The 7579-nt window shown below is 38.8% G+C and overlaps 1 long non-coding RNA gene across 1 annotated transcript; it reads right to left on the minus strand.

Moving 5' to 3' along the window:
- Positions 1-6271: 6271 nt before the first annotated feature.
- On the minus strand, positions 6272-6913 carry LOC118482087. Its single transcript, XR_004867113.1, has 3 exons — positions 6851-6913; positions 6704-6777; positions 6272-6322 (listed from the first exon to the last, which is right to left on the minus strand). It is a non-coding gene; the product is annotated as an uncharacterized LOC118482087 (long non-coding RNA).
- Positions 6914-7579: the final 666 nt, after the last annotated feature.

Below are 7579 nucleotides of genomic sequence, written 5' to 3' on the forward strand. Positions count from 1 at the left end.
ATTAATAGTCACTGGATTGTTGATAGTGGAGCATCCAGGCACATGACTGGCGACTTACGGCTCCTGTACGACGTGAGAAACATTAGAGGAGGGTATGTTGCTTTTGCGGGTGACAAAGGCGGTTTTATCACTGGAGAGGGAAGTATCTCCAATGGCATCGTGTGCTTTGATAAGATCAATTATGTGAAGCAAATTGATCACAATCTTCTCAGTGTGTCGCAAATCTGCGATAAGAAATTCTCCGTGCATTTTGATGATGCCGGCTGCTATGTGCTGAAATCTGGATTCAAAATTCCACAAGAATGGATTCTCTTATCGGCTCCGAGAGTTAATGATCTTTATATTCTCGACATGAGCCAGGCGATTACAACATATGCACAAGTCACTTGCTTTGTCTCAAAAGCCACGGAAAAGGAGTCGATATCTTGGCACAGAAGAATGGGACACATTCACTTGAGGAAGATGAACCATTTGGTGAAAAATAATCTTGTGAATGGTGTGCCTGTTAGAAGTTTTCATTTGCAAGATATCTGTGTCTCGTGCCAAAAGGGGAAGCAAACAAAGAAGTCTCACCCTTTGAAGAGAATCAACACTGTCAGCATGCCTCTCGAACGTCTTCATATGGACCTTTTTGGACCCATGAAGCACAAGACAACGTTCGGTGATGCCTATTGTCTAGTTGTTACTGATGATTATTCTAGATTTTCTTGGGTATCCTTCATGGCACACAAAAGTGCAACTCCTGGCATCCTCAAGGATCTTCTTACAATGTTGGAGAATCTCTATTCGTTGAAAGTAAAGAGGATCCGAAGCGACAATGGTACCGAATTCTAAAGGCATTCTTCATGAGTACAGTTCTCGTTATACTCCACAACAAAATGGTGTCGCTGAGAGGAAGAATCGGACGATTATAGAAACTGCAAGAACAATGTTAGTAGAGTCGGAACTCCCTATTCAATTCTGGGGGGAGGCTGTATCGGCTGCATGCTACACGCTGAACAGAGTTCTTACAGTAAAGAGACATGGCAAGACTTGCTTCGAACTCCTTCAGAAAAGGAAACCGGATCTTTCTTACCTTGAACCATTTGGTGCTCCATGTACTATGATTGAGCCGGATGGAAAGTTTGGTGCAAAAGCTATCGAGGGTTTCTTCCTTGGATATGCTACTCCGAATTTTCGTGTTTGGAATCTAGCTACCAAAAAGATTGAGCTATGGAGCGAAGTTAGGGTTCAAAGGTACACGAGTCCTGTTAGGGCTCCGGGTGATCCGTGGATGTTCGATTATGATGGGCTATTTGACTCCTTCAATCTGCCAACCTTTGACGAAGAATCAGCAGCGGCTAGGATGTTGTTGGAAAGTGACAACGCTGCTGTCTCGCCTTTGGTTAGACCTATTGTTGTTGACCCTCAAGTTTCTTCGTCTGTCAACAATATGGTTCAAAATGAGGTTTATGAAGATGCTGCTGATTATAATGACTCTTCTGAAGATGATGAATATCATGATGCAGCTAAAGGATCTTCAGCTCCAGCTGCTCCTGTTCAAGGTGCCTCTGGTGATACACCTCATATGCAGAATGTAGACACTGCTGAAGGGAATGCATCCACCTCTACCCACATTCCTGGTGTGGAGCTGGTTGTTAATCTTAATCTGAATAATTTGGGTATCAATGCTCGTGTGCCAGATAATCCTGAAATGAGGATTCACGATACCCACCCCCAGCAGAATATTATAGGAGATGTCCATCGCGGTGTGCAGACGCGTAATCAGCTGAGAAACAACCGGAATGCTGGTTTGTATTCAGCTATAAGAGAATCTGGCCAACAAAATGACTGGTCCTTCGCGTGTTACGTGTCACAAGAAGAACCAAAATCGTGGAAAGAAGCATTGAAAGATAGTGCTTGGGTTGAAGCCATGCAAGAAGAATTACAACAATTTCACAAGCTTGGTGTTTGGAAGCTTGTTGAAAAACCTGAGAACTACAAGTAGATTGGCACTCGATGGGTCTTCAAATGCAAGAAAGACGACCGTGGAGTGGTTATTCGGAACAAAGCTCGTTTAGTCGTTCAAGGTTTTCGTCAGATAGAAGGGATCGACTACAACGAAGTGTATGCACCTGTTGCACGTCTCGAAGCAATTCGAATCTTTCTAGCCTATGCGTCTTTCAAAGGATACAAGGTTTATCAGATGGACGTCAAAAGTGCATTTCTACATGGTGTGGTTGAAGAAGAGGTGTATGTCGAACAGCCTCCAGGTTTTGAAGATCCTGTCCATCCTGATCGGGTTTGGTTGCTCAACAAAGCTCTCTATGGTCTTCATCAAGCGCCACGAGCTTGGTATGCAACCTTATCTACATATCTGCTGGAGAACGGTTTTCGAAGAGGTCTTATCGATTGTACTCTCTTCATCAAAGAACAAGATGGAGATCTTCTTCTGGTTCAGGTATACGTTGATGATATTATTTTTGGTTCTACTAATGATGCTTTGTGTAGGAATTTCGAGCGCATTATGCAGGATAAATTCGAGATGAGTGCTATGGGGGAAATGAATTTCTTCTTGGGCCTACAAGTACAACAAACAGAGTCTGGGATATTCATCCATCAGACTAAATATGTTGGTGACATCTTGAGCCGGTTCCAGATGTCCGATGCAACGCGCATTGGTACCCCACTGCCAACTAATCACGGAATTACTCCAGACTTGAAGGGTGAACCTGTTAGTCCTTCATACTACCGCGCAATGATCGGATCCCTTATGTACCTCACAGCATCAAGGCCAGACATAATGTACCCAACGTGCCTACTCGCCAGATATCAAGTCAACCCGAAGGCCTCTCATCTTGCAGCTGTAAAAAGGATTTTTCGTTATTTGAAGGCTTACCCCGACACCGGTCTGTGGTATCCTAGGGATAATAACTTTGACTTGGTCGCATTCAGTGATTCTGATTTTGGCGGATGCAAAATCGACGGCAAATCCACAACGGCTGGATGTCAGTTTTTAGGAAATCGCCTAGTCACATGGCAGTGCAAGAAGCAGACATGCGTCGCTACATCAACATGCGAAGCTGAATACATTGCTGCCTCAAGTTGTTGCTCCCAAGTTCTTTGGATTCAACAACAATTGCGGGACTACGGTTTTGAATTCCTAACTACTCCTATTTATGTTGATAATTCTGCTGCTTTAGATATCACTAAAAATCCTATGCAGCATTCAAAGACCAAACACATCGAAATCAAATATCACTTCATACGTGATTGCTTTGAGAAAAGGCTAATCGATGTTGTTAAGGTCCACACCGATGACCAACGTGCCGACTTATTTACCAAAGCTTTTGACAAATCTAGATTTGACTTCTTATTATTGGTAAACGGCATTAAGGTCAAGCAAGAGTAAACCAACATTGGAAAATCATTTTTGTAAATATCTTTGTGTGTTCCAAATTTGTCTTAGTTTATTGATTTTAGGGGGAGTAAATCCGAAAATCTGAAAATCCAAAAACATTGAAAAATTTCAAAAACACAAAAACAATAGAAAAACAAAAATGAGTTTCCTGGCGAGCAAAAGAGAAAATGATAGTACATCAGTGGTCTATCCAAACCTCTTTAAACCTTAAATGTAAAACGATAAGCAGCTCTATATAAGATGTATCGGTAGGCTCACAATCATTTTAAAGTGTGCAGGGTGATATAAATCTTAAATCGACTGAAAACCAGGTGGGAACCATTCATTGGCATATGGTCTTAGTACCGAAATTTCGTTTGATAGATTGCCGAGGTTCTGAGATATTCGGTCTTTATGCTGCTTATCATCTGGGTATCATGGTTGTATCTTTTACCGAAAAATAACGGGGACGCAAGTCTAGATCTTCCATGATACTATACATACGTGTACATATTACATACTGCATTCGACCTCAATAAGTGATAAACAATCACATGTCCAATCAAATAAGTGATAAAATATCACATTTATCCGGGTGTCAAGTTCGTCTCTCTGCTGTACGGAAGTACTGACCTGTTCACGGACTTGCTCCTGTGCCCTCATGCATATGAAAATCAAGTTCCTCATCAATAAGTGATTATATCACATAGGGCTTGTTTTCAAATCAAAATAAGTGAGTATCTCACAGCTTATACGGTCAAACACATGATAATCGGTATACTCACCGGTAAGATGAACTCTCGTGCATACCTTGATACGGGAATGTGTCGTGATGTGGATGAACACCGGTCGGTAAGTATAAATCATACCTTAACGTATCCCCTCGCCATGATTACATCTGATAAGTTGAGCTTAAGTGGACAACAATACCGATAATTGTTATAGGATGCTTATTTTAATGTTAACTAATTGAACAACAAGAGTGTTTTGACATGACCGTACACTGATATGATTCTCTTACCCTCGAAACTCGCAAAAAGAATGTTTGTATATATTTATTTATTTACTGCTTAACTTTTATTGTTTTCTTTTAAACAGTTTCGTCGTTTGGTGCATATCAGCACGACATTAGCGGTGATGTCGTTTGATAACACTCAAAGGATTTTAAATTGTTGTCTTTTAATTTCAAAAATACCAAAAAGATTTTAGGCGTGTTTTAATATAAACTTTATAAAAGCCAAAAATATTTTATTTCTACTTTCTTTTCGATCGTACGATGTTGGAGCTCGAGTCTTCGTTACCTAAAATCTGAACGAAAACCGAATTGACTAAATCTTCATAAACGGTCGAAATTTGCAAGTTTTGAAAGTTAAAACTAAAATTGACTAATTTATTAAACTTTCAAACTGTCGGACGGTGTTTGATTATGACATGGTCATTCGTGTGTCATTTGGTTATACTAACTATTCCAAGCAGTTGTTCTCATTACGCGTTTAGATTTCTTGCATGTGCAGATTCTAAAGGCAAGGAGAACATAGTCGATGACAAGCTTCGGAATGAAGACACGACGTGAAGGCGCTCAAAAGATGAAGATGATCGAGTTGCCGCTGGCCATCATCAACACCACAAGGATCTCACTTCATAAAGATCAAGTCATTCACGAGCATAACTCAAGGGGGAGCTTATGTTAAGGGGGAGTTTGTCAACACACTTCCTACATGATACAGGTAGTTTGTTGATACACTCTCTGCTTTCAAGACGTGAAGACTTTGAAGATCCTCCGACATTGAAGACTTGAAAGGACATCAGAGTTTTGAGAACTCGAAGACCAAAGACCATCGAAGTTCGAGACGAGCCTACAACTATAGAAGATAAAGACAAAGCTACAGCCAAGGGGAAGTTTGTTGGTGCACTTGTGTCTGTACTTTGTCTGTAATTTGTCACGATGTAAACGATGTCCTTGTCAGTTCTGTAAGTTGACCAAGTCAACCGTCCTCCTGGTTTGACTTGGCAACAGTTAGTAAATTTGATGTAAGTTGTCTGACTCGAAGGATGAGTGATCGAAGGATAATGTAGATCCTTCGATCACCTCGAAAGATATGCTTCGATTAATAGACCTCGAAAGACCATCCTTCGAGGTCCTTGCTGATCCATCGTATTCGAAAAATGATCCTTCGGACCATCTATCGGATCCTTCGGTCAGACCTGCTGTGTATGGGTATAAATACCCATGCAGTGTGTTCATTTTAGTTTAGACTTACACACAGACAGAAAGATATACTCGAGAGCTTGAGAGCATTCTGTCAAGAACACACACACATACTTGAGAGTTTGCAAGTTAGATTTGTAAACATTGTGCTTGTAACTGGAACCTTCATACGCATTAATACAGTGGTGTTAATCAGTGAACTCTTGTGTGTTTGTTTCTCTACTTGCTTCATCTCGGTTTGCTTACTAGCTTGGATTCCGCACTCGCTAGTAGGTTTGTATAACAAGGTTTAGGTTCGTCATCCTCCGGAAAGGGACCTACAGTTTTAAAAGTTGTATAGCATTCAAAGCTTAAGAGAAAATACATACCATTATAACTAAACTTAAGATAAAATACAAATACATTATTAAATATAATATGAAATAACAAAACTGGTCTATAAAACCAAACTGATGACCAGTTTGCACTTGTGGTCTTTCATGGTTTATAACCGAACTATGAACATTCCTGGTTTTAACCCAGTAAGAAATTGTCATGCAAATTTATACCATGGTTTTTTATAAAAATAAAAATAAAAACATATCTTATTCAAAACTGTACGTCATGACTCTCTTCTTTTATTGAAGATGAAAAAAATAAAATCCATTAATCGATAAACAAACTAATAAAAACATTACTCACCCGTGTAACCTCTTTCCAGCATAGTTCCACCACCTTTTCAGCCACCATTTTATCTTTTTATTAGTAGAATCGAAGAGAAAAACACAAAAAGAATATCAGAAAAAATGCACATTTGAATGATTAAACAATAACAATTTATGATTCTTGACAATTAAACAGCATAAACCCTAGATTACCGTCTACAAACAAAAAATAAACAAGAAATTACAGACAAAAATACATCAAAAACCAAAAGATCTTTGTAAGATAATTACGGAGCATTTTAAATCTTTGTGCATTGCTATTTAATTAAAATGTTACTTTTTAGAAGGATTCCAATACAAAAACACATGTTTTCAGGTTTATTCATCGATCAAATAAGGATTCCAATACAAAAAACAACTGTAGATATTTAAAAAGGGTTAATCAGAAATGTCATTTTTTAGGTTAGTTACCTGCATTCGCAGATCTCATTCCTATGAACAATCACCATGCTATCAAGATTAATTAACACGCATTCTTCAGTTCCCTGCAGCATCCGGAATCAGTCAGTCAGTCATATAATTATTAACAATATAAACCAAGAATTAAAGATAACTAACCATTCGTCTGTCTAGGATCGGCAATTGGAGGCAGAAGATGCGTCTGAAGCGGCAGTGGTGAACTAGTTTTTCCGACAAGCGGCGCTGAATAATAAAATCGAGAATTAGGTTTCATTTATAATGCTGGTTCATGTGAAATTTTGTATTTTAACCCCTCCTTTTTACACTCTATTTATCTATTAATTATCCCTCTGGCCCTTTCATTTAGTATGTTTGCTAAAACTAAAAAATTTCTGTAGTTATGCTTATGATAGATATACTTCAAACTACACATGTTTACATTAGTTTTCACATTACACAGTCGTGTATCTCTATGTCACATTTCATCAAATTAGGTTTCAACCATTCATCCACGTACATATACGAATTACATGGGTGGGTGGGATAGCCACTCTCATCACACGATTATGCATGTGCTTTAACATCACATAGCAATATGTGATTTGTTGGGCAGTTATATGACATGTGTGCTAAGTAGAGTTAGTGAAACTTTATTCTAGCGACTAAAACACAAACGTGTGAATTTTTAGATGTTTCATAAATCTTAAGAATTCAACTTTAAATATACTCAAGATTCTTGATTTCATCTTAGGGGGGAGGGAGGGGGCTATGATTGTATAGCCAAGTTTAGAGTGTTTCCATAAAATTAAGATTTTTTTTGTACAGTTTAATAGGCGAGTAATATGCTCATGTGTGATTTAACGTTGCATTAATCTAATCTTAGATGTT

Source organism: Helianthus annuus, chromosome 1 (assembly GCF_002127325.2).
Source record: "Helianthus annuus cultivar XRQ/B chromosome 1, HanXRQr2.0-SUNRISE, whole genome shotgun sequence".
Taxonomy (NCBI): Eukaryota; Viridiplantae; Streptophyta; class Magnoliopsida; order Asterales; family Asteraceae; genus Helianthus; species Helianthus annuus.